Genomic DNA, 25,858 nt, shown 5'->3' on the forward strand with positions numbered 1-25,858 from the left:
GAAAACCTAATATCCAATGGCACATTTTCGTATGGGTGAATGCCTACCGTCCTGAGTTATCCAGAGGCACGCTCAGCAATGTGCGCCCGCCCCACTTTTTCCAGTTCTCCTTAGGACATCCAGTCATCAGACAACGCGAAGGTCTTCTTGTCTTTGCCGACGGCCAGCCTTACCCTGCAGCTGCACCTGAGAAGGGGACAGAAATCATGCAGGCTTCTGAATTGCACCACGGTTCAGAGAACATGATTCTTGCGAACACTTACCTTGCCGTGAGCCCAGAACCTGCTTTCCAAGTACCACTATCCATTACCGAAAACTGATTGCGTGTCTCACAGCATGACTGGAGGAAGTTAGGCACGTACATTGGTCGGTGTGTCAGACACTGTATCTGTGTATTCACGTGAGTGGGCGTGTGTGACTGTGACTGCGCACGAGGATGCGCTTGTGGGTTCCTGTGTGCGGCGCTGAATACGCGTCTTGGTCTCTGGGTGTCGCTGTGGCCCTCTGCAGACACCTCCAACAGTAAACGCCACAGTTTATACACAGCACCCTGGTTGGACCCCCAACTGAAAGGAGAAAGACCCCTGTCAGCTTCAAGAGGCCGCATGCAAAGTTTAACCCCCAGGGGCTGCTGAAATGGGTCACAGACTCCCGCTCTCCCACAGCCACGCCTTCTGACCAAAGCACAAAGACTGGACGAGACCTGCCTCCCGGCCGTGGGTGTCACATCTACGTGGACCTGGAGACCCTGCCACCTACAAGCACATCTGATGTGCCCTTGGGGTCACTCCCAGCGCTCCCAGAAACAAGGGAACCTCCCATGGGGGGGCTGACTCCGACCTGCAGTTGCCTACAGGCAAGATGCAGCCCGGCACTACTCAAGGGGCTAACGAACTTCGGCCCAAGTGCCTCTTCTCGCCAACTAGACCATATCACTTTCCGTGACCCCGTGGGAATGCCCACAACGGGAAGTGTTGGGCTTCAGCAACCAGGACACAGGTTGGGAACTGACGGCGGAAATTAGGCCACCTTCCCGGCCACGTATCGGCAAGCTTCCAACTGGCAGGTTTCGCGGCCCAGACCACTGAGGAAACGCTCAAACGCTTCACAGCCTCATCCTAAGTGCCCTCCTGCTGCCTGCAGGGCGACTCAACCCTACTTGAAGCCACAGACATCATGCGAACACGGGGACACTGAACACCAGGGAAGACAGACCGCAAGCCTGTCTGCTTTGATGAGGCCCACGGCACCGCATGCATCCTGGCAATTCTCCACTGCCACAGCGACACTACCGAGGAACTCACACTGATCAAAGGCACTGTCCCCGAGGACCACAGACAGACTTTCAATGGAAGACCTCTGCCATGCGAGGGGACTTGGAAGCCTGAAAGGGAAAGGTGGTTGGCCACGGCAGGGCACCTGGCAGGGCAACTGTGTCCCCATCTCTTCCCGGCCAATGGAATGCTCCGGATAAAGCTCTGGCTCTTCGAACGGCCTGCATGCCACATGGGCCGGCCGCGTCATGCCCTCCTGGAGAAACACTATCGCTTTGCACATTCCCAAAAGAAGGAACAAAACGACCAAAGGGCTTGTTCCCATAACTCACCTACCCCCAAGGAGGCCGGCACAGATGCCTCAGCATGTCCATCTTCTCTACGTCCCGCAAGACACCCGTGTGGAGTCACTCCTCCGGAAATGGGATCGCAACTCTACACAGGTTACCTACCTCACTACAACCTCATGAACTGCCAAAGCCATCCCCTCCATAGGCAGCTGATGCCAGCCCTTCACGAACAAGACACATCCTCAGGAAGCTGAGGCCAGCGCCTGCAACCCAATGATGACAGCCCATCCCACGACATTACATAGGACGTGTCCTCATGATACCTTAACTTTCTCTCCAGGCCCCCAGCCACCACACAGGCTTAAATGCTGCACTCGATTCTCAGCCCACTCCACGATGATCCACTTAGCACCAACAGTGTGCCGGCAGCTTCAGCAGAGGAGCTGAAAGGGGCAGCCCCGAGGCCTAGTCCATCGGCCCCCTTCTGCCATCGCTCAACTCCAGCCCACCCCCGCTCACTGCTCCAGCCCCACCGGGCACTCAGGAACCTCACCACACCACACACAACATCAGAGAGGGCCACAGGCCTGGCCTGAGGCTCCAGGCTCCAACCAGGGAAGCTTGCTCATTTTGGCTTCCAGAATCAACCTCCGAAGCGGCATGCACAAAGCGTGATCCTGCCCAAAACACACCTCTCCAAGCTGCAAGCTCACTGGGCCTCCACCAGCACACGCTCCGACTCTGAAGACTAGCAGGAGAGCCTGCCCTCTTGTATTCCCTCAGCGGTCTTTTAGCAGGGACCGGGGATTCATAGATGACCCAGCTTATGGGCAGACACGGTCGACCCTCACACAGGAGTCCCTCCAATGCTGGAGCCCTTAGTGGTGTTTGCATGCCTGTCAGCAGGGGACGTCGGCCCTCACTCCTAACTGTCCCATACCCCCGAGAGAGGAAACGTGCTGGACCTCAGTTTCGATGAGGAGACGGTAGAGCGTTCTCACTCATTTTGTTCAGATTTTCCAAGGAATGCATACAAGGGTGTCATCATCGATCCAAGCACATGCTGGGACGCTGCAGAACACAAACGGGCAGGCCGTGGGGCTCTGCAGAGGAGCCATGACCCGGAAGTACTCCAAAAGCCTGGGGAATCCACAGTCTTCAGGCCACTCAGCAAGACCAACAATCAATCCACTCTTGCAGCCACTGGGCCCATCTGATGAAAACCTAATATCCAATGGCACATTTTCGTATGGGTGAATGCCTACCGTCCTGAGTTATCCAGAGCCACGCTCAGCAATGTGCGCCCGCCCCACTTTTTCCAGTTCTCCTTAGGACATCCAGTCATCAGACAACGCGAAGGTCTTCTTGTCTTTGCCGACGGCCAGCCTTACCCTGCAGCTGCACCTGAGAAGGGGACAGAAATCATGCAGGCTTCTGAATTGCACCACGGTTCAGAGAACATGATTCTTGCGAACACTTACCTTGCCGTGAGCCCAGAACCTGCTTTCCAAGTACCACTATCCATTACCGAAAACTGATTGCGTGTCTCACAGCATGACTGGAGGAAGTTAGGCACGTACATTGGTCGGTGTGTCAGACACTGTATCTGTGTATTCACGTGAGTGGGCGTGTGTGACTGTGACTGCGCACGAGGATGCGCTTGTGGGTTCCTGTGTGCGGCGCTGAATACGCGTCTTGGTCTCTGGGTGTCGCTGTGGCCCTCTGCAGACACCTCCAACAGTAAACGCCATAGTTTATACACAGCACCCTGGTTGGACCCCCAACTGAAAGGAGAAAGACCCCTGTCAGCTTCAAGAGGCCGCATGCGAAGTTTAACCCCCAGGGGCTGCTGAAATGGGTCACAGACTCCCGCTCTCCCACAGCCACGCCTTCTGACCAAAGCACAAAGACTGGACGAGACCTGCCTCCCGGCCGTGGGTGTCACATCTACGTGGACCTGGAGACCCTGCCACCTACAAGCACATCTGATGTGCCCTTGGGGTCACTCCCAGCGCTCCCAGAAACAAGGGAACCTCCCATGGGGGGGCTGACTCCGACCTGCAGTTGCCTACAGGCAAGATGCAGCCCGGCACTACTCAAGGGGCTAACGAACTTCGGCCCAAGTGCCTCTTCTCGCCAACTAGACCATATCACTTTCCGTGACCCCGTGGGAATGCCCACAACGGGAAGTGTTGGGCTTCAGCAACCAGGACACAGGTTGGGAACTGACGGCGGAAATTAGGCCACCTTCCCGGCCACGTATCGGCAAGCTTCCAACTGGCAGGTTTCGCGGCCCAGACCACTGAGGAAACGCTCAAACGCTTCACAGCCTCATCCTAAGTGCCCTCCTGCTGCCTGCAGGGCGACTCAACCCTACTTGAAGCCACAGACATCATGCGAACACGGGGACACTGAACACCAGGGAAGACAGACCGCAAGCCTGTCTGCTTTGATGAGGCCCACGGCACCGCATGCATCCTGGCAATTCTCCACTGCCACAGCGACACTACCGAGGAACTCACACTGATCAAAGGCACTGTCCCCGAGGACCACAGACAGACTTTCAATGGAAGACCTCTGCCATGCGAGGGGACTTGGAAGCCTGAAAGGGAAAGGTGGTTGGCCACGGCAGGGCACCTGGCAGGGCAACAGTGTCCCCATCTCTTCCCGGCCAATGGAATGCTCCGGATAAAGCTCTGGCTCTTCGAACGGCCTGCATGCCACATGGGCCGGCCGCGTCATGCCCTCCTGGAGAAACACTATCGCTTTGCACATTCCCAAAAGAAGGAACAAAACGACCAAAGGGCTTGTTCACATAACTCACTTACCCCCAAGGAGGCCGGCACAGATGCCTCAGCATGTCCATCTTCTCTACGTCCCGCAAGACACCCGTGTGGAGTCACTCCTCCGGAAATGGGATCGCAACTCTACACAGGTTACCTACCTCACTACAACCTCATGAACTGCCAAAGCCATCCCCTCCATAGGCAGCTGATGCCAGCCCTTCACGAACAAGACACATCCTCGGGAAGCTGAGGCCAGCGCCTGCAACCCAATGATGACAGCCCATCCCACGACATTACATAGGACGTGTCCTCATGATACCTTAACTTTCTCTCCAGGCCCCCAGCCACCACACAGGCTTAAATGCTGCACTCGATTCTCAGCCCACTCCACGATGATCCACTTAGCACCAACAGTGTGCCGGCAGCTTCAGCAGAGGAGCTGAAAGGGGCAGCCCCGAGGCCTAGTCCATCGGCCCCCTTCTGCCATCGCTCAACTCCAGCCCACCCCCGCTCACTGCTCCAGCCCCACCGGGCACTCAGGAACCTCACCACACCACACACAACATCAGAGAGGGCCACAGGCCTGGCCTGAGGCTCCAGGCTCCAACCAGGGAAGCTTGCTCATTTTGGCTTCCAGAATCAACCTCCGAAGCGGCATGCACAAAGCGTGATCCTGCCCAAAACACACCTCTCCAAGCTGCAAGCTCACTGGGCCTCCACCAGCACACGCTCCGACTCTGAAGACTAGCAGGAGAGCCTGCCCTCTTGTATTCCCTCAGCGGTCTTTTAGCAGGGACCGGGGATTCATAGATGACCCAGCTTATGGGCAGACACGGTCGACCCTCACACAGGAGTCCCTCCAATGCTGGAGCCCTTAGTGGTGTTTGCATGCCTGTCAGCAGGGGACGTCGGCCCTCACTCCTAACTGTCCCATACCCCCGAGAGAGGAAACGTGCTGGACCTCAGTTTCGATGAGGAGACGGTAGAGCGTTCTCACTCATTTTGTTCAGATTTTCCAAGGAATGCATACAAGGGTGTCATCATCGATCCAAGCACATGCTGGGACGCTGCAGAACACAAACGGGCAGGCCGTGGGGCTCTGCAGAGGAGCCATGACCCGGAAGTACTCCAAAAGCCTGGGGAATCCACAGTCTTCAGGCCACTCAGCAAGACCAACAATCAATCCACTCTTGCAGCCACTGGGCCCATCTGATGAAAACCTAATATCCAATGGCACATTTTCGTATGGGTGAATGCCTACCGTCCTGAGTTATCCAGAGCCACGCTCAGCAATGTGCGCCCGCCCCACTTTTTCCAGTTCTCCTTAGGACATCCAGTCATCAGACAACGCGAAGGTCTTCTTGTCTTTGCCGACGGCCAGCCTTACCCTGCAGCTGCACCTGAGGAGGGGACAGAAATCATGCAGGCTTCTGAATTGCACCACGGTTCAGAGAACATGATTCTTGCGAACACTTACCTTGCCGTGAGCCCAGAACCTGCTTTCCAAGTACCACTATCCATTACCGAAAACTGATTGCGTGTCTCACAGCATGACTGGAGGAAGTTAGGCACGTACATTGGTCGGTGTGTCAGACACTGTATCTGTGTATTCACGTGAGTGGGCGTGTGTGACTGTGACTGCGCACGAGGATGCGCTTGTGGGTTCCTGTGTGTGGCGCTGAATACGCGTCTTGGTCTCTGGGTGTCGCTGTGGCCCTCTGCAGACACCTCCAACAGTAAACGCCATAGTTTATACACAGCACCCTGGTTGGACCCCCAACTGAAAGGAGAAAGACCCCTGTCAGCTTCAAGAGGCCGCATGCGAAGTTTAACCCCCAGGGGCTGCTGAAATGGGTCACAGACTCCCGCTCTCCCACAGCCACGCCTTCTGACCAAAGCACAAAGACTGGACGAGACCTGCCTCCCGGCCGTGGGTGTCACATCTACGTGGACCTGGAGACCCTGCCACCTACAAGCACATCTGATGTGCCCTTGGGGTCACTCCCAGTGCTCCCAGAAGCAAGGGAACCTCCCATGGGGGGGCTGACTCCGACCTGCAGTTGCCTACAGGCAAGATGCAGCCCGGCACTACTCAAGGGGCTAACGAACTTCGGCCCAAGTGCCTCTTCTCGCCAACTAGACCATATCACTTTCCGTGACCTCGTGGGAATGCCCACAACGGGAAGTGTTGGGCTTCAGCAACCAGGACACAGGTTGGGAACTGACGGCGGAAATTAGGCCACCTTACCGGCCACGTATCGGCAAGCTTCCAACTGGCAGGTTTCGCGGCCCAGACCACTGAGGAAACGCTCAAACGCTTCACAGCCTCGTCCTAAGTGCCCTCCTGCTGCCTGCAGGGCGACTCAACCCTACTTGAAGCCACAGACATCATGCGAACACGGGGACACTGAACACCAGGGAAGACAGACCGCAAGCCTGTCTGCTTTGATGAGGCCCACGGCACCGCATGCATCCTGGCAATTCTCCACTGCCACAGCGACACTACCGAGGAACTCACACTGATCAAAGGCACTGTCCCCGAGGACCACAGACAGACTTTCAATGGAAGACCTCTGCCATGCGAGGGGACTTGGAAGCCTGAAAGGGAAAGGTGGTTGGCCACGGCAGGGCACCTGGCAGGGCAACAGTATCCCCATCTCTTCCCGGCCAATGGAATGCTCCGGATAAAGCTCTGGCTCTTCGAACGGCCTGCATGCCACATGGGCCGGCCGCGTCATGCCCTCCTGGAGAAACACTATCGCTTTGCACATTCCCAAAAGAAGGAACAAAACGACCAAAGGGCTTGTTCACATAACTCACCTACCCCCAAGGAGGCCGGCACAGATGCCTCAGCATGTCCATCTTCTCTACGTCCCGCAAGACACCCGTGTGGAGTCACTCCTCCGGAAATGGGATCGCAACTCTCCACAGGTTACCTACCTCACTACAACCTCATGAACTGCCAAAGCCATCCCCTCCATAGGCAGCTGATGCCAGCCCTTCACGAACAAGACACATCCTCGGGAAGCTGAGGCCAGCGCCTGCAACACAATGATGACAGCCCATCCCACGACATTACATAGGACGTGTCCTCATGATACCTTAACTTTCTCTCCAGGCCCCCAGCCACCACACAGGCTTAAATGCTGCACTCGATTCTCAGCCCACTCCACGATGATCCACTTAGCACCAACAGTGTGCCGGCAGCTTCAGCAGAGGAGCTGAAAGGGGCAGCCCCGAGGCCTAGTCCATCGGCCCCCTTCTGCCATCGCTCAACTCCAGCCCACCCCCGCTCACTGCTCCAGCCCCACCGGGCACTCAGGAACCTCACCACACCACACACAACATCAGAGAGGGCCACAGGCCTGGCCTGAGGCTCCAGGCTCCAACCAGGGAAGCTTGCTCATTTTGGCTTCCAGAATCAACCTCCGAAGCGGCATGCACAAAGCGTGATCCTGCCCAAAACACACCTCTCCAAGCTGCAAGCTCACTGGGCCTCCACCAGCACATGCTCCGACTCTGAAGATGGGCAGGAGAGCCTGCCCTCTTGTATTCCCTCAGCGGTCTTTTAGCAGGGACCGGGGATTCATAGATGACCCAGCTTATGGGCAGACACGGTCGACCCTCACACAGGAGTCCCTCCAATGCTGGAGCCCTTAGTGGTGTTTGCATGCCTGTCAGCAGGGGACGTCGGCCCTCACTCCTAACTGTCCCATACCCCCGAGAGAGGAAACGTGCTGGACCTCAGTTTCGATGAGGAGACGGTAGAGCGTTCTCACTCATTTTGTTCAGATTTTCCAAGGAATGCATACAAGGGTGTCATCATCGATCCAAGCACATGCTGGGACGCTGCAGAACACAAACGGGCAGGCCGTGGGGCTCTGCAGAGGAGCCATGACCCGGAAGTACTCCAAAAGCCTGGGGAATCCACAGTCTTCAGGCCACTCAGCAAGACCAACATTCAATCCACTCTTGCAGCCACTGGGCCCATCTGATGAAAACCTAATATCCAATGGCACATTTTCGTATGGGTGAATGCCTACCGTCCTGAGTTATCCAGAGGCACGCTCAGCAATGTGCGCCCGCCCCACTTTTTCCAGTTCTCCTTAGGACATCCAGTCATCAGACAACGCGAAGGTCTTCTTGTCTTTGCCGACGGCCAGCCTTACCCTGCAGCTGCACCTGAGAAGGGGACAGAAATCATGCAGGCTTCTGAATTGCACCACGGTTCAGAGAACATGATTCTTGCGAACACTTACCTTGCCGTGAGCCCAGAACCTGCTTTCCAAGTACCACTATCCATTACCGAAAACTGATTGCGTGTCTCACAGCATGACTGGAGGAAGTTAGGCACGTACATTGGTCGGTGTGTCAGACACTGTATCTGTGTATTCACGTGAGTGGGCGTGTGTGACTGTGACTGCGCACGAGGATGCGCTTGTGGGTTCCTGTGTGCGGCGCTGAATACGCGTCTTGGTCTCTGGGTGTCGCTGTGGCCCTCTGCAGACACCTCCAACAGTAAACGCCACAGTTTATACACAGCACCCTGGTTGGACCCCCAACTGAAAGGAGAAAGACCCCTGTCAGCTTCAAGAGGCCGCATGCAAAGTTTAACCCCCAGGGGCTGCTGAAATGGGTCACAGACTCCCGGTCTCCCACAGCCACGCCTTCTGACCAAAGCACAAAGACTGGACGAGACCTGCCTCCCGGCCGTGGGTGTCACATCTACGTGGACCTGGAGACCCTGCCACCTACAAGCACATCTGATGTGCCCTTGGGGTCACTCCCAGCGCTCCCAGAAACAAGGGAACCTCCCATGGGGGGGCTGACTCCGACCTGCAGTTGCCTACAGGCAAGATGCAGCCCGGCACTACTCAAGGGGCTAACGAACTTCGGCCCAAGTGCCTCTTCTCGCCAACTAGACCATATCACTTTCCGTGACCCCGTGGGAATGCCCACAACGGGAAGTGTTGGGCTTCAGCAACCAGGACACAGGTTGGGAACTGACGGCGGAAATTAGGCCACCTTCCCGGCCACGTATCGGCAAGCTTCCAACTGGCAGGTTTCGCGGCCCAGACCACTGAGGAAACGCTCAAACGCTTCACAGCCTCATCCTAAGTGCCCTCCTGCTGCCTGCAGGGCGACTCAACCCTACTTGAAGCCACAGACATCATGCGAACACGGGGACACTGAACACCAGGGAAGACAGACCGCAAGCCTGTCTGCTTTGATGAGGCCCACGGCACCGCATGCATCCTGGCAATTCTCCACTGCCACAGCGACACTACCGAGGAACTCACACTGATCAAAGGCACTGTCCCCGAGGACCACAGACAGACTTTCAATGGAAGACCTCTGCCATGCGAGGGGACTTGGAAGCCTGAAAGGGAAAGGTGGTTGGCCACGGCAGGGCACCTGGCAGGGCAACAGTGTCCCCATCTCTTCCCGGCCAATGGAATGCTCCGGATAAAGCTCTGGCTCTTCGAACGGCCTGCATGCCACATGGGCCGGCCGCGTCATGCCCTCCTGGAGAAACACTATCGCTTTGCACATTCCCAAAAGAAGGAACAAAACGACCAAAGGGCTTGTTCCCATAACTCACCTACCCCCAAGGAGGCCGGCACAGATGCCTCAGCATGTCCATCTTCTCTACGTCCCGCAAGACACCCGTGTGGAGTCACTCCTCCGGAAATGGGATCGCAACTCTACACAGGTTACCTACCTCACTACAACCTCATGAACTGCCAAAGCCATCCCCTCCATAGGCAGCTGATGCCAGCCCTTCACGAACAAGACACATCCTCGGGAAGCTGAGGCCAGCGCCTGCAACCCAATGATGACAGCCCATCCCACGACATTACATAGGACGTGTCCTCATGATACCTTAACTTTCTCTCCAGGCCCCCAGCCACCACACAGGCTTAAATGCTGCACTCGATTCTCAGCCCACTCCACGATGATCCACTTAGCACCAACAGTGTGCCGGCAGCTTCAGCAGAGGAGCTGAAAGGGGCAGCCCCGAGGCCTAGTCCATCGGCCCCCTTCTGCCATCGCTCAACTCCAGCCCACCCCCGCTCACTGCTCCAGCCCCACCGGGCACTCAGGAACCTCACCACACCACACACAACATCAGAGAGGGCCACAGGCCTGGCCTGAGGCTCCAGGCTCCAACCAGGGAAGCTTGCTCATTTTGGCTTCCAGAATCAACCTCCGAAGCGGCATGCACAAAGCGTGATCCTGCCCAAAACACACCTCTCCAAGCTGCAAGCTCACTGGGCCTCCACCAGCACACGCTCCGACTCTGAAGACTAGCAGGAGAGCCTGCCCTCTTGTATTCCCTCAGCGGTCTTTTAGCAGGGACCGGGGATTCATAGATGACCCAGCTTATGGGCAGACACGGTCGACCCTCACACAGGAGTCCCTCCAATGCTGGAGCCCTTAGTGGTGTTTGCATGCCTGTCAGCAGGGGACGTCGGCCCTCACTCCTAACTGTCCCATACCCCCGAGAGAGGAAACGTGCTGGACCTCAGTTTCGATGAGGAGACGGTAGAGCGTTCTCACTCATTTTGTTCAGATTTTCCAAGGAATGCATACAAGGGTGTCATCATCGATCCAAGCACATGCTGGGACGCTGCAGAACACAAACGGGCAGGCCGTGGGGCTCTGCAGAGGAGCCATGACCCGGAAGTACTCCAAAAGCCTGGGGAATCCACAGTCTTCAGGCCACTCAGCAAGACCAACAATCAATCCACTCTTGCAGCCACTGGGCCCATCTGATGAAAACCTAATATCCAATGGCACATTTTCGTATGGGTGAATGCCTACCGTCCTGAGTTATCCAGAGCCACGCTCAGCAATGTGCGCCCGCCCCACTTTTTCCAGTTCTCCTTAGGACATCCAGTCATCAGACAACGCGAAGGTCTTCTTGTCTTTGCCGACGGCCAGCCTTACCCTGCAGCTGCACCTGAGAAGGGGACAGAAATCATGCAGGCTTCTGAATTGCACCACGGTTCAGAGAACATGATTCTTGCGAACACTTACCTTGCCATGAGCCCAGAACCTGCTTTCCAAGTACCACTATCCATTACCGAAAACTGATTGCGTGTCTCACAGCATGACTGGAGGAAGTTAGGCACGTACATTGGTCGGTGTGTCAGACACTGTATCTGTGTATTCACGTGAGTGGGCGTGTGTGACTGTGACTGCGCACGAGGATGCGCTTGTGGGTTCCTGTGTGCGGCGCTGAATACGCGTCTTGGTCTCTGGGTGTCGCTGTGGCCCTCTGCAGACACCTCCAACAGTAAACGCCATAGTTTATACACAGCACCCTGGTTGGACCCCCAACTGAAAGGAGAAAGACCCCTGTCAGCTTCAAGAGGCCGCATGCGAAGTTTAACCCCCAGGGGCTGCTGAAATGGGTCACAGACTCCCGCTCTCCCACAGCCACGCCTTCTGACCAAAGCACAAAGACTGGACGAGACCTGCCTCCCGGCCGTGGGTGTCACATCTACGTGGACCTGGAGACCCTGCCACCTACAAGCACATCTGATGTGCCCTTGGGGTCACTCCCAGCGCTCCCAGAAACAAGGGAACCTCCCATGGGGGGGCTGACTCCGACCTGCAGTTGCCTACAGGCAAGATGCAGCCCGGCACTACTCAAGGGGCTAACGAACTTCGGCCCAAGTGCCTCTTCTCGCCAACTAGACCATATCACTTTCCGTGACCCCGTGGGAATGCCCACAACGGGAAGTGTTGGGCTTCAGCAACCAGGACACAGGTTGGGAACTGACGGCGGAAATTAGGCCACCTTCCCGGCCACGTATCGGCAAGCTTCCAACTGGCAGGTTTCGCGGCCCAGACCACTGAGGAAACGCTCAAACGCTTCACAGCCTCATCCTAAGTGCCCTCCTGCTGCCTGCAGGGCGACTCAACCCTACTTGAAGCCACAGACATCATGCGAACACGGGGACACTGAACACCAGGGAAGACAGACCGCAAGCCTGTCTGCTTTGATGAGGCCCACGGCACCGCATGCATCCTGGCAATTCTCCACTGCCACAGCGACACTACCGAGGAACTCACACTGATCAAAGGCACTGTCCCTGAGGACCACAGACAGACTTTCAATGGAAGACCTCTGCCATGCGAGGGGACTTGGAAGCCTGAAAGGGAAAGGTGGTTGGCCACGGCAAGGCACCTGGCAGGGCAACAGTGTCCCCATCTCTTCCCGGCCAATGGAATGCTCCGGATAAAGCTCTGGCTCTTCGAACGGCCTGCATGCCACATGGGCCGGCCGCGTCATGCCCTCCTGGAGAAACACTATCGCTTTGCACATTCCCAAAAGAAGGAACAAAACGACCAAAGGGCTTGTTCCCATAACTCACCTACCCCCAAGGAGGCCGGCACAGATGCCTCAGCATGTCCATCTTCTCTACGTCCCGCAAGACACCCGTGTGGAGTCACTCCTCCGGAAATGGGATCGCAACTCTACACAGGTTACCTACCTCACTACAACCTCATGAACTGCCAAAGCCATCCCCTCCATAGGCAGCTGATGCCAGCCCTTCACGAACAAGACACATCCTCGGGAAGCTGAGGCCAGCGCCTGCAACCCAATGATGACAGCCTATCCCACGACATTACATAGGACGTGTCCTCATGATACCTTAACTTTCTCTCCAGGCCCCCAGCCACCACACAGGCTTAAATGCTGCACTCGATTCTCAGCCCACTCCACGATGATCCACTTAGCACCAACAGTGTGCCGGCAGCTTCAGCAGAGGAGCTGAAAGGGGCAGCCCCGAGGCCTAGTCCATCGGCCCCCTTCTGCCATCGCTCAACTCCAGCCCACCCCCGCTCACTGTTCCAGCCCCACCGGGCACTCAGGAACCTCACCACACCACACACAACATCAGAGAGGGCCACAGGCCTGGCCTGAGGCTCCAGGCTCCAACCAGGGAAGCTTGCTCATTTTGGCTTCCAGAATCAACCTCTGAAGCGGCATGCACAAAGCGTGATCCTGCCCAAAACACACCTCTCCAAGCTGCAAGCTCACTGGGCCTCCACCAGCACACGCTCCGACTCTGAAGACTAGCAGGAGAGCCTGCCCTCTTGTATTCCCTCAGCGGTCTTTTAGCAGGGACCGGGGATTCATAGATGACCCAGCTTATGGGCAGACACGGTCGACCCTCACACAGGAGTCCCTCCAATGCTGGAGCCCTTAGTGGTGTTTGCATGCCTGTCAGCAGGGGACGTCGGCCCTCACTCCTAACTGTCCCATACCCCCGAGAGAGGAAACGTGCTGGACCTCAGTTTCGATGAGGAGACGGTAGAGCGTTCTCACTCATTTTGTTCAGATTTTCCAAGGAATGCATACAAGGGTGTCATCATCGATCCAAGCACATGCTGGGACGCTGCAGAACACAAACGGGCAGGCCGTGGGGCTCTGCAGAGGAGCCATGACCCGGAAGTACTCCAAAAGCCTGGGGAATCCACAGTCTTCAGGCCACTCAGCAAGACCAACAATCAATCCACTCTTGCAGCCACTGGGCCCATCTGATGAAAACCTAATATCCAATGGCACATTTTCGTATGGGTGAATGCCTACCGTCCTGAGTTATCCAGAGCCACGCTCAGCAATGTGCGCCCGCCCCACTTTTTCCAGTTCTCCTTAGGACATCCAGTCATCAGACAACGCGAAGGTCTTCTTGTCTTTGCCGACGGCCAGCCTTGCCCTGCAGCTGCACCTGAGAAGGGGACAGAAATCATGCAGGCTTCTGAATTGCACCACGGTTCAGAGAACATGATTCTTGCGAACACTTACCTTGCCGTGAGCCCAGAACCTGCTTTCCAAGTAACACTATCCATTACCGAAAACTGATTGCGTGTCTCACAGCATGACTGGAGGAAGTTAGGCACGTACATTGGTCGGTGTGTCAGACACTGTATCTGTGTATTCACGTGAGTGGGCGTGTGTGACTGTGACTGCGCACGAGGATGCGCTTGTGGGTTCCTGTGCGTGGCGCTGAATACGCGTCTTGGTCTCTGGGTGTCGCTGTGGCCCTCTGCAGACACCTCCAACATTAAATGCCATAGTTTATACACAGCACCCTGGTTGGACCCCCAACTGAAAGGAGAAAGACCCCTGTCAGCTTCAAGAGGCCGCATGCGAAGTTTAACCCCCAGGGGCTGCTGAAATAGGTCACAGACTCCCGCTCTCCCACAGCCACGCCTTCTGACCAAAGCACAAAGACTGGACGAGACCTGCCTCCCGGCCGTGGGTGTCACATCTACGTGGACCTGGAGACCCTGCCACCTACAAGCGCATCTGATGTGCCCTTGGGGTCACTCCCAGCGCTCCCAGAAGCAAGGGAACCTCCCATGGGGGGGCTGACTCCGACCTGCAGTTGCCTACAGGCAAGATGCAGCCTGGCACTACTCAAGGGGCTAACGAACTTCGGCCCAAGTGCCTCTTCTCGCCAACTAGACCATATCACTTTCCGTGACCCCGTGGGAATGCCCACAACGGGAAGTGTTGGGCTTCAGCAACCAGGACACAGGTTTGGACCTGACAGCGGAAATTAGGCCACCTTCCCGGCCACGTATCGGCAAGCTTCCAACTGGCAGGTTTCGCGGCCCAGACCACTGAGGAAACCCTCAAACGCTTCACAGCCTCGTCTTAAGTGCCCTCCTGCTGCCTGCAGGGCGACTCAACCCTACTTGAAGCCACAGACATCATGCAAACACGGGGACACTGAACACCAGGGAAGACAGACCGCAAGCCTGTCTGCTTTGATGAGGCCCACGGCACCGCATGCATCCTGGCAATTCTCCACTGCCACAGCGACACTACCGAGGAACTCACAGTGATCAAAGGCACTGTCCCCGAGGACCACAGACAGACTTTCAATGGAAGACCTCTGCCATGCGAGGGGACTTGGAAGCCTGAAAGGGAAAGGTGGTTGGCCACGGCAGGGCACCTGGCAGGGCAACAGTGTCCCCATCTCTTCCCGGCCAATGGACTGCTCCGGATAAAGCTCTGGCTCTTCGAACGGCCTGCATGCCACATGGGCCGGCCGCGTCATGCCCTCCTGGAGAAACACTATCGCTTTGCACATTCCCAAAAGAAGGAACAAAACGACCAAAGGGCTTGTTCCCATAACTCACCTACCCCCAAGGAGGCCGGCACAGATGCCTCAGCATGTCCATCTTCTCTACGTCCCGCAAGACACCCGTGTGGAGTCACTCCTCCGGAAATGGGATCGCAACTCTACACAGGTTACCTACCTCACTACAACCTCATGAACTGCCAAAGCCATCCCCTCCATAGGCAGCTGATGCCAGCCCTTCACGAACAAGACACATCCTCGGGAAGCTGAGGCCAGCGCCTGCAACACAATGATGACAGCCCATCCCACGACATTATATAGGACGTGTCCTCATGATACCTTAACTTTCTCTCCAGGCCCCCAGCCACCACACAGGCTTAAATGCTGCACTCGATTCTCAGCCCACTCCACGATGATCCACTTAGCACCAACAGTGTGCCGGCAGCTTCAGCAGAGGAGCTGAAAGTGGCAGCCCCGAGGCCTAGTCCATCGGCCCCCTTCTGCCATCGCTCAACTCCAGCCCACCCCCGCTCACTGCTCCAGCCCCACCGGGCACTCAGGAACCTCACCACACCACACACAACATCAGAGAGGGCCACAGGCCTGGCCTGAGGCTCCAGGCTCCAACCAGGGAAGCTTGCTCATTTTGGCTTCCAGAATCAACCTCCGAAGCGGCATGCACAAAGCGTGATCCTGCCCAAAACACACCTCTCCAAGCTGCAAGCTCACTGGGCCTCCACCAGCACACGCTCCGACTCTGAAGACTAGCAGGAGAGCCTGCCCTCTTGTATTCCCTCAGCGGTCTTTTAGCAGGGACCGGGGATTCATAGATGACCCAGCTTATGGGCAGACACGGTCGACCCTCACACAGGAGTCCCTCCAATGCTGGAGCCCTTAGTGGTGTTTGCATGCCTGTCAGCAGGGGACGTCGGCCCTCACTCCTAACTGTCCCATACCCCCGAGAGAGGAAACGTGCTGGACCTCAGTTTCGATGAGGAGACGGTAGAGCGTTCTCACTCATTTTGTTCAGATTTTCCAAGGAATGCGTACAAGGGTGTCATCATCGATCCAAGCACATGCTGGGACGCTGCAGAACACAAACGGGCAGGCCATGGGGCTCTGCAGAGGAGCCATGACCCGGAAGTACTCCAAAAGCCTGGGGAATCCACAGTCTTCAGGCCACTCAGCAAGACCAACAATCAATCCACTCTTGCAGCCACTGGGCCCATCTGATGAAAACCTAATATCCAATGGCACATTTTCGTATGGGTGAATGCCTACCGTCCTGAGTTATCCAGAGCCACGCTCAGCAATGTGCGCCCGCCCCACTTTTTCCAGTTCTCCTTAGGACATCCAGTCATCAGACAACGCGAAGGTCTTCTTGTCTTTGCCGACGGCCAGCCTTGCCCTGCAGCTGCACCTGAGAAGGGGACAGAAATCATGCAGGCTTCTGAATTGCACCACGGTTCAGAGAACATGATTCTTGCGAACACTTACCTTGCCGTGAGCCCAGAACCTGCTTTCCAAGTAACACTATCCATTACCGAAAACTGATTGCGTGTCTCACAGCATGACTGGAGGAAGTTAGGCACGTACATTGGTCGGTGTGTCAGACACTGTATCTGTGTATTCACGTGAGTGGGCGTGTGTGACTGTGACTGCGCACGAGGATGCGCTTGTGGGTTCCTGTGTGTGGCGCTGAATACGCGTCTTGGTCTCTGGGTGTCGCTGTGGCCCTCTGCAGACACCTCCAACAGTAAATGCCATAGTTTATACACAGCACCCTGGTTGGACCCCCAACTGAAAGGAGAAAGACCCCTTTCAGCTTCAAGAGGCCGCATGCGAAGATTAACCCCCAGGGGCTGCTGAAATAGGTCACAGACTCCCGCTCTCCCACAGCCACGCCTTCTGACCAAAGCAAAAAGACTGGACGAGACCTGCCTCCCGGCCGTGGGTGTCACATCTACGTGGACCTGGAGACCCTGCCACCTACAAGCACATCTGATGTGCCCTTGGGGTCACTCCCAGCGCTCCCAGAAGCAAGGGAACCTCCCATTGGGGGGCTGACTCCGACCTGCAGTTGCCTACAGGCAAGATGCAGCCCGGCACTACTCAAGGGGCTAACGAACTTCGGCCCAAGTGCCTCTTCTCGCCAACTAGACCATATCACTTTCTGTGACCCCGGGGGAATGCCCACAACGGGAAGTGTTGGGCTTCAGCAACCATGACACAGGTTGGGACCTGACAGCGGAAATTAGGCCACCTTCCCGGCCACGTATCGGCAAGCTTCCAACTGGCAGGTTTCGCGGCCCAGACCACTGAGGAAACGCTCAAACGCTTCACAGCCTCGTCCTAAGTGCCCTCCTGCTGCCTGCAGGGCGACTCAACCCTACTTGAAGCCACAGACATCATGCGAACAGGGGGACACTGAACACCAGGGAAGACAGACCGCAAGCCTGTCTGCTTTGATGAGGCCCACGGCACCTCATGCATCCTGGCAATTCTCCACTGCCACAGCGACACTACCGAGGAACTCACAGTGATCAAAGGCACTGTTCCCGAGGACCACAGACATACTTTCAATGGAAAACCTCTGCCATGCGAGGGGACTTGGAAGCCTGAAAGGGAAAGGTGGTTGGCCACGGCAGGGCACCTGGCAGGGCAACTGTGTCCCCATCTCTTCCCGGCCAATGGACTGCTCCGGATAAAGCTCTGGCTCTTCGAACGGCCTGCATGCCACATGGGCCGGCCGCGTCATGCCCCCCTGGAGAAACACTATCGCTTTGCACATTCCCAAAAGAAGGAACAAAACGACCAAAGGGCTTGTTCACATAACTCACCTACCCCCAAGGAGGCCGGCACAGATGCCTCAGCAAGTCCATCTTCTCTACGTCCCGCAAGACACCCGTGTGGAGTCACTCCTCCGGAAATGGGATCGCAACTCTACACAGGTTACCTACCTCACTACAACCTCATGAACTGCCAAAGCCATCCCCTCCATAGGCAGCTGATGCCAGCCCTTCACGAACAAGACACATCCTCGGGAAGCTGAGGCCAGCGCCTGCAACACAATGATGACAGCCCATCCCACGACATTACATAGGACGTGTCCTCATGATACCTTAACTTTCTCTCCAGGCCCCCAGCCACCACACAGGCTTAAATGCTGCACTCGATCCTCAGCCCACTCCACGATGATCCACTTAGCACCAACAGTGTGCCGGCAGCTTCAGCAGAGGAGCTGAAAGGGGCAGCCCCGAGGCCTAGTCCATCGGCCCCCTTCTGCCATCGCTCAACTCCAGCCCACCCCCGCTCACTGCTCCAGCCCCACCGGGCACTCAGGAACCTCACCACACCACACACAACATCAGAGAGGGCCACAGGCCTGGCCTGAGGCTCCAGGCTCCAACCAGGGAAGCTTGCTCATTTTGGCTTCCAGAATCAACCTCCGAAGCGGCATGCACAAAGCGTGATCCTGCCCAAAACACAACTCTCCAAGCTGCAAGCTCACTGGGCCTCCACCAGCACACGCTCCGACTCTGAAGACTAGCAGGAGAGCCTGCCCTCTTGTATTCCCTCAGCGTTCTTTTAGCAGGGACCGGGGATTCATAGATGACCCAGCTTATGGGCAGACACGGTCGACCCTCACACAGGAGTCCCTCCAATGCTGGAGCCCTTAGTGGTGTTTGCATGCCTGTCAGCAGGGGACGTCGGCCCTCACTCCTAACTGTCCCATACCCCCGAGAGAGGAAACGTGCTGGACCTCAGTTTCGATGAGGAGACGGTAGAGCGTTCTCACTCATTTTGTTCAGATTTTCCAAGGAATGCGTACAAGGGTGTCATCATCGATCCAAGCACATGCTGGGACGCTGCAGAACACAAACGGGCAGGCCGTGGGGCTCTGCAGAGGAGCCATGACCCGGAAGTACTCCAAAAGCCTGGGGAATCCACAGTCTTCAGGCCACTCAGCAAGACCAACAATCAATCCACTCTTGCAGCCACTGGGCCCATCTGATGAAAACCTAATATCCAATGGCACATTTTCGTATGGGTGAATGCCTACCGTCCTGAGTTATCCAGAGCCACGCTCAGCAATGTGCGCCCGCCCCACTTTTTCCAGTTCTCCTTAGGACATCCAGTCATCAGACAACGCGAAGGTCTTCTTGCCTTTGCCGACGGCCAGCCTTGCCCTGCAGCTGCACCTGAGAAGGGGACAGAAATCATGCAGGCTTCTGAATTGCACCACGGTTCAGAGAACATGATTCTTGCGAACACTTACCTTGCCGTGAGCCCAGAACCTGCTTTCCAAGTAACACTATCCATTACCGAAAACTGATTGCGTGTCTCACAGCATGACTGGAGGAAGTTAGGCACGTACATTGGTCGGTGTGTCAGACACTGTATCTGTGTATTCACGTGAGTGGGCGTGTGTGACTGTGACTGCGCACGAGGATGCGCTTGTGGGTTCCTGTGTGTGGCGCTGAATACGCGTCTTGGTCTCTGGGTGTCGCTGTGGCCCTCTGCAGACACCTCCAACAGTAAATGCCATAGTTTATACACAGCACCCTGGTTGGACCCCCAACTGAAAGGAGAAAGACCCCTTTCAGCTTCAAGAGGCCGCATGCGAAGATTAACCCCCAGGGGCTGCTGAAATAGGTCACAGACTCCCGCTCTCCCACAGCCACGCCTTCTGACCAAAGCACAAAGACTGGACGAGACCTGCCTCCCGGCCGTGGGTGTCACATCTACGTGGACCTGGAGACCCTGCCACCTACAAGCACATCTGATGTGCCCTTGGGGTCACTCCCAGCGCTCCCAGAAGCAAGGGAACCTCCCATGGGGGGGCTGACTCCGACCTGCAGTTGCCTACAGGCAAGATGCAGCCCGGCACTACTCAAGGGGCTAACGAACTTCGGCCCAAGTGCCTCTTCTCGCCAACTAGACCATATCACTTTCCGTGACCCCGTGGGAATGCCCACAACGGGAAGTGTTGGGCTTCAGCAACCATGACACAGGTTGGGACCTGACAGCGGAAATTAGGCCACCTTCCCGGCCACGTATCGGCAAGCTTCCAACTGGCAGGTTTCGTGGCCCAGACCACTGAGGAAACGCTCAAACGCTTCACAGCCTCGTCCTAAGTGCCCTCCTGCTGCCTGCAGGGCGACTCAACCCTACTTGAAGCCACAGACATCATGCGAACAGGGGGACACTGAACACCAGGGAAGACAGACCGCAAGCCTGTCTGCTTTGATGAGGCCCACGGCACCTCATGCATCCTGGCAATTTTCCACTGCCACAGCGACACTACCGAGGAACTCACAGTGATCAAAGGCACTGTTCCCGAGGACCACAGACAGACTTTCAATGGAAAACCTCTGCCATGCGAGGGGACTTGGAAGCCTGAAAGGGAAAGGTGGTTGGCCACGGCAGGGCACCTGGCAGGGCAACTATGTCCCCATCTCTTCCCGGCCAATGGACTGCTCCGGATAAAGCTCTGGCTCTTCGAACGGCCTGCATGCCACATGGGCCGGCCGCGTCATGCCCCCCTGGAGAAACACTATCGCTTTGCACATTCCCAAAAGAAGGAACAAAACGACCAAAGGGCTTGTTCACATAACTCACCTACCCCCAAGGAGGCCGGCACAGATGCCTCAGCAAGTCCATCTTCTGTACGTCCCGCAAGACACCCGTGTGGAGTCACTCCTCCGGAAATGGGATCGCAACTCTACACAGGTTACCTACCTCACTACAACCTCATGAACTGCCAAAGCCATCCCCTCCATAGGCAGCTGATGCCAGCCCTTCACGAACAAGACACATCCTCGGGAAGCTGAGGCCAGCGCCTGCAACACAATGATGACAGCCCATCCCACGACATTACATAGGACGTGTCCTCATGATACCTTAACTTTCTCTCCAGGCCCCCAGCCACCACACAGGCTTAAATGCTGCACTCGATCCTCAGCCCACTCCACGATGATCCACTTAACACCAACAGTGTGCCGGCAGCTTCAGCAGAGGAGCTGAAAGGGGCAGCCCCGAGGCCTAGTCCATCGGCCCCCTTCTGCCATCGCTCAACTCCAGCCCACCCCCGCTCACTGCTCCAGCCCCACCTGGCACTCAGGAACCTCACCACACCACACACAACATCAGAGAGGGCCACAGGCCTGGCCTGAGGCTCCAGGCTCCAACCAGGGAAGCTTGCTCATTTTGGCTTCCAGAATCAACCTCCGAAGCGGCATGCACAAAGCGTGATCCTGCCCAAAACACACCTCTCCAAGCTGCAAGCTCACTGGGCCTCCACCAGCACACGCTCCGACTCTGAAGACTAGCAGGAGAGCCTGCCCTCTTGTATTCGCTCAGCGGTCTTTTAGCAGGGACCGGGGATTCATAGATGACCCAGCTTATGGGCAGACACGGTCGACCCTCACACAGCAGTCCCTCCAATGCTGGAGCCCTTAGTGGTGTTTGCATGCCTGTCAGCAGGGGACGTCGGCCCTCACTCCTAACTGTCCCATACCCCCGAGAGAGGAAACGTGCTGGACCTCAGTTTCGATGAGGAGACGGTAGAGCGTTCTCACTCATTTTGTTCAGATCTTCCAAGGAATGCATACAAGGGTGTCATCATCGATCCAAGCACATGCTGGGACGCTGCAGAACACAAACGGGCAGGCCGTGGGGCTCTGCAGAGGAGCCATGACCCGGAAGTACTCCAAAAGCCTGGGGAATCCACAGTCTTCAGGCCACTCAGCAAGACCAACAATCAATCCACTCTTGCAGCCACTGGGCCCATCTGATGAAAACCTAATATCCAATGGCACATTTTCGTATGGGTGAATGCCTACCGTCCTGAGTTATCCAGAGCCACGCTCAGCAATGTGCGCCCGCCCCACTTTTTCCAGTTCTCCTTAGGACATCCAGTCATCAGACAACGCGAAGGTCTTCTTGTCTTTGCCGACGGCCAGCCTTGCCCTGCAGCTGCACCTGAGAAGGGGACAGAAATCATGCAGGCTTCTGAATTGCACCACGGTTCAGAGAACATGATTCTTGCGAACACTTACCTTGCCGTGAGCCCAGAACCTGCTTTCCAAGTAACACTATCCATTACCGAAAACTGATTGCGTGTCTCACAGCATGACTGGAGGAAGTTAGGCACGTACATTGGTCGGTGTGTCAGACACTGTATCTGTGTATTCACGTGAGTGGGCGTGTGTGACTGTGACTGCGCACGAGGATGCGCTTGTGGGTTCCTGTGTGTGGCGCTGAATACGCGTCTTGGTCTCTGGGTGTCGCTGTGGCCCTCTGCAGACACCTCCAACAGTAAATGCCATAGTTTATACACAGCACCCTGGTTGGACCCCCAACTGAAAGGAGAAAGACCCCTGTCAGCTTCAAGAGGCCGCATACGAAGTTTAACCCCCAGGGGCTGCTGAAATAGGTCACAGACTCCCGCTCTCCCACAGCCACGCCTTCTGACCAAAGCACAAAGACTGGACGAGACCTGCCTCCCGGCCGTGGGTGTCACATCTACGTGGACCTGGAGACCCTGCCACCTACAAGCACATCTGATGTGCCCTTGGGGTCACTCCCAGCACTCCCAGAAGCAAGGGAACCTCCCATGGGGGGCCTGCCTCCGACCTGCAGTTGCCTACAGGCAAGATGCAGCCCGGCACTACTCAAGGGGCTAACGAACTTCGGCCCAAGTGCCTCTTCTCACCAACTAGACCATATCACTTTCCGTGACCCCGTGGGAATGCCCACAACGGGAAGTGTTGGGCTTCAGCAACCATGACAAAGGTTGGGACTGACAGTGGAAATTAGGCCACCTTCCTGGCCACGTATCGGCAAGCTTTCAACTGGCAGGTTTCACGGCCCAGACCACTGAGGAAACGCTCAAACGCTTCACAGCCTCGTCCTAAGTGCCCTCCTGCTGCCTGCAGGGCGACTCAACCCTACTTGAAGCCACAGACATCATGCGAACACGGGGACACTGAACACCAGGGAAGACAGACCGCAAGCCTGTCTGCTTTGATGAGGCCCACGGCACCGCATGCATCCTGGCAATTCTCCACTGCCACAGCGACACTACCGAGGAACTCACAGTGATCAAAGGCACTGTTCCCGAGGACCACAGACAGACTTTCAATGGAAAACCTCTGCCATGCGAGGGGACTTGGAAGCCTGAAAGGGAAAGGTGGTTGGCCACGGCAGGGCACCTGGCAGGGCAACTGTGTCCCCATCTCTTCCCGGCCAATGGACTGCTCCGGATAAAGCTCTGGCTCTTCGAACGGCCTGCATGCCACATGGGCCGGCCGCGTCATGCCCTCCTGGAGAAACAGTATCGCTTTGCACATTCCCAAAAGAAGGAACAAAACGACCAAAGGGCTTGTTCACATAACTCACCTACCCCCAAGGAGGCGGGCACAGATGCCTCAGCAAGTCCATCTTCTCTACGTCCCGCAAGACACCCGTGTGGAGTCACTCCTCTGGAAATGGGATCGCAACTCTACACAGGTTACCTACCTCACTACAACCTCATGAACTGCCAAAGCCATCCCCTCCATAGGCAGCTGATGCCAGCCCTTCACGAACAAGACACATCCTCGGGAAGCTGAGGCCAGCGCCTGCAACACAATGATGACAGCCCATCCCACGACATTACATAGGACGTGTCCTCATGATACCTGAACTTTCTCTCCAGGCCCCCAGCCACCACACAGGCTTAAATGCTGCACTCGATCCTCAGCCCACTCCACGATGATCCACTTAGCACCAACAGTGTGCCGGCAGCTTCAGCAGAGGAGCTGAAAGGGGCAGCCCTGAGGCCTAGTCCATCGGCCTCCTTCTGCCATCGCTCAACTCCAGCCCACCCCCGCTCACTGCTCCAGCCCCACCGGGCACTCAGGAACCTCACCACACCACACACAACATCAGAGAGGGCCACAGGCCTGGCCTGAGGCTCCAGGCTCCAACCAGGGAAGCTTGCTCATTTTGGCTTCCAGAATCAACCTCCGAAGCGGCATGCACAAAGCGTGATCCTGCCCAAAACACACCTCTCCAAGCTGCAAGCTCACTGGGCCTCCACCAGCACACGCTCCGACTCTGAAGACTAGCAGGAGAGCCTGCCCTCTTGTATTCCCTCAGCGGTCTTTTAGCAGGGACCGGGGATTCATAGATGACCCAGCTTATGGGCAGACACGGTCGACCCTCACACAGGAGTCCCTCCAATGCTGGAGCCCTTAGTGGTGTTTGCATGCCTGTCAGCAGGGGACGTCGGCCCTCACTCCTAACTGTCCCATACCCCCGAGAGAGGAAACGTGCTGGACCTCAGTTTCGATGAGGAGACGGTAGAGCGTTCTCACTCATTTTGTTCAGATTTTCCAAGGAATGCATACAAGGGTGTCATCATCGATCCAAGCACATGCTGGGACGCTGCAGAACACAAACGGGCAGGCCGTGGGGCTCTGCAGAGGAGCCATGACCCGGAAGTACTCCAAAAGCCTGGGGAATCCACAGTCTTCAGGCCACTCAGCAAGACCAACAATCAATCCACTCTTGCAGCCACTGGGCCCATCTGATGAAAACCTAATATCCAATGGCACATTTTCGTATGGGTGAATGCCTACCGTCCTGAGTTATCCAGAGCCACGCTCAGCAATGTGCGCCCGCCCCACTTTTTCCAGTTCTCCTTAGGACATCCAGTCATCAGACAACGCGAAGGTCTTCTTGTCTTTGCCGACGGCCAGCCTTGCCCTGCAGCTGCACCTGAGAAGGGGACAGAAATCATGCAGGCTTCTGAATTGCACCACGGTTCAGAGAACATGATTCTTGCGAACACTTACCTTGCCGTGAGCCCAGAACCTGCTTTCCAAGTAACACTATCCATTACCGAAAACTGATTGCGTGTCTCACAGCATGACTGGAGGAAGTTAGGCACGTACATTGGTCGGTGTGTCAGACACTGTATCTGTGTATTCACGTGAGTGGGCGTGTGTGACTGTGACTGCGCACGAGGATGCGCTTGTGGGTTCCTGTGTGTGGCGCTGAATACGCGTCTTGGGCTCTGGGTGTCGCTGTGGCCCTCTGCAGACACCTCCAACAGTAAACGCCATAGTTTATACACAGCACCCTGGTTGGACCCCCAACTGAAAGGAGAAAGACCCCTGTCAGCTTCAAGAGGCCGCATGCGAAGTTTAACCCCCAGGGGCTGCTGAAATGGGTCACAGACTCCCGCTCTCCCACAGCCACGCCTTCTGACCGAAGCACAAAGACTGGACGAGACCTGCCTCCCGGCCGTGGGTGTCACATCTACGTGGACCTGGAGACCCTGCCACCTACAAGCACATCTGATGTGCCCTTGGGGTCACTCCCAGCGCTCCCAGAAGCAAGGGAACCTCCCA

At 56.4% G+C, this 25,858-nt stretch overlaps 9 non-coding genes across 9 annotated transcripts; all 9 read right to left on the bottom strand.

The window, feature by feature from the left end:
- Positions 1-2,525: 2,525 nt before the first annotated feature.
- On the bottom strand, positions 2,526-2,618 carry LOC133086231 (small nucleolar RNA SNORD116). The gene has a single exon (XR_009699992.1). It is a non-coding gene; the product is annotated as a small nucleolar RNA SNORD116 (small nucleolar RNA).
- A 2,689-nt stretch (positions 2,619-5,307) lies between these two features.
- Positions 5,308-5,400, bottom strand: LOC133086233 (small nucleolar RNA SNORD116). Its single transcript, XR_009699994.1, has one exon. It is a non-coding gene; the product is annotated as a small nucleolar RNA SNORD116 (small nucleolar RNA).
- A 2,689-nt stretch (positions 5,401-8,089) lies between these two features.
- On the bottom strand, positions 8,090-8,182 carry LOC133086234 (small nucleolar RNA SNORD116). Its single transcript, XR_009699995.1, has one exon. It is a non-coding gene; the product is annotated as a small nucleolar RNA SNORD116 (small nucleolar RNA).
- A 2,689-nt stretch (positions 8,183-10,871) lies between these two features.
- LOC133086235 (small nucleolar RNA SNORD116) lies at positions 10,872-10,964 on the bottom strand. The gene has a single exon (XR_009699996.1). It is a non-coding gene; the product is annotated as a small nucleolar RNA SNORD116 (small nucleolar RNA).
- Positions 10,965-13,653: 2,689 nt separating this feature from the next.
- On the bottom strand, positions 13,654-13,746 carry LOC133086236 (small nucleolar RNA SNORD116). The gene has a single exon (XR_009699997.1). It is a non-coding gene; the product is annotated as a small nucleolar RNA SNORD116 (small nucleolar RNA).
- Positions 13,747-16,435: 2,689 nt separating this feature from the next.
- LOC133086472 (small nucleolar RNA SNORD116) lies at positions 16,436-16,528 on the bottom strand. Its single transcript, XR_009700227.1, has one exon. It is a non-coding gene; the product is annotated as a small nucleolar RNA SNORD116 (small nucleolar RNA).
- A 2,689-nt stretch (positions 16,529-19,217) lies between these two features.
- LOC133086473 (small nucleolar RNA SNORD116) lies at positions 19,218-19,310 on the bottom strand. Its single transcript, XR_009700228.1, has one exon. It is a non-coding gene; the product is annotated as a small nucleolar RNA SNORD116 (small nucleolar RNA).
- A 2,689-nt stretch (positions 19,311-21,999) lies between these two features.
- On the bottom strand, positions 22,000-22,092 carry LOC133086487 (small nucleolar RNA SNORD116). The gene has a single exon (XR_009700242.1). It is a non-coding gene; the product is annotated as a small nucleolar RNA SNORD116 (small nucleolar RNA).
- A 2,688-nt stretch (positions 22,093-24,780) lies between these two features.
- On the bottom strand, positions 24,781-24,873 carry LOC133086237 (small nucleolar RNA SNORD116). The gene has a single exon (XR_009699998.1). It is a non-coding gene; the product is annotated as a small nucleolar RNA SNORD116 (small nucleolar RNA).
- Positions 24,874-25,858: the final 985 nt, after the last annotated feature.

This window comes from Eubalaena glacialis, chromosome 2, assembly GCF_028564815.1.
Source record: "Eubalaena glacialis isolate mEubGla1 chromosome 2, mEubGla1.1.hap2.+ XY, whole genome shotgun sequence".
Classification (NCBI taxonomy): Eukaryota; Metazoa; Chordata; class Mammalia; order Artiodactyla; family Balaenidae; genus Eubalaena; species Eubalaena glacialis.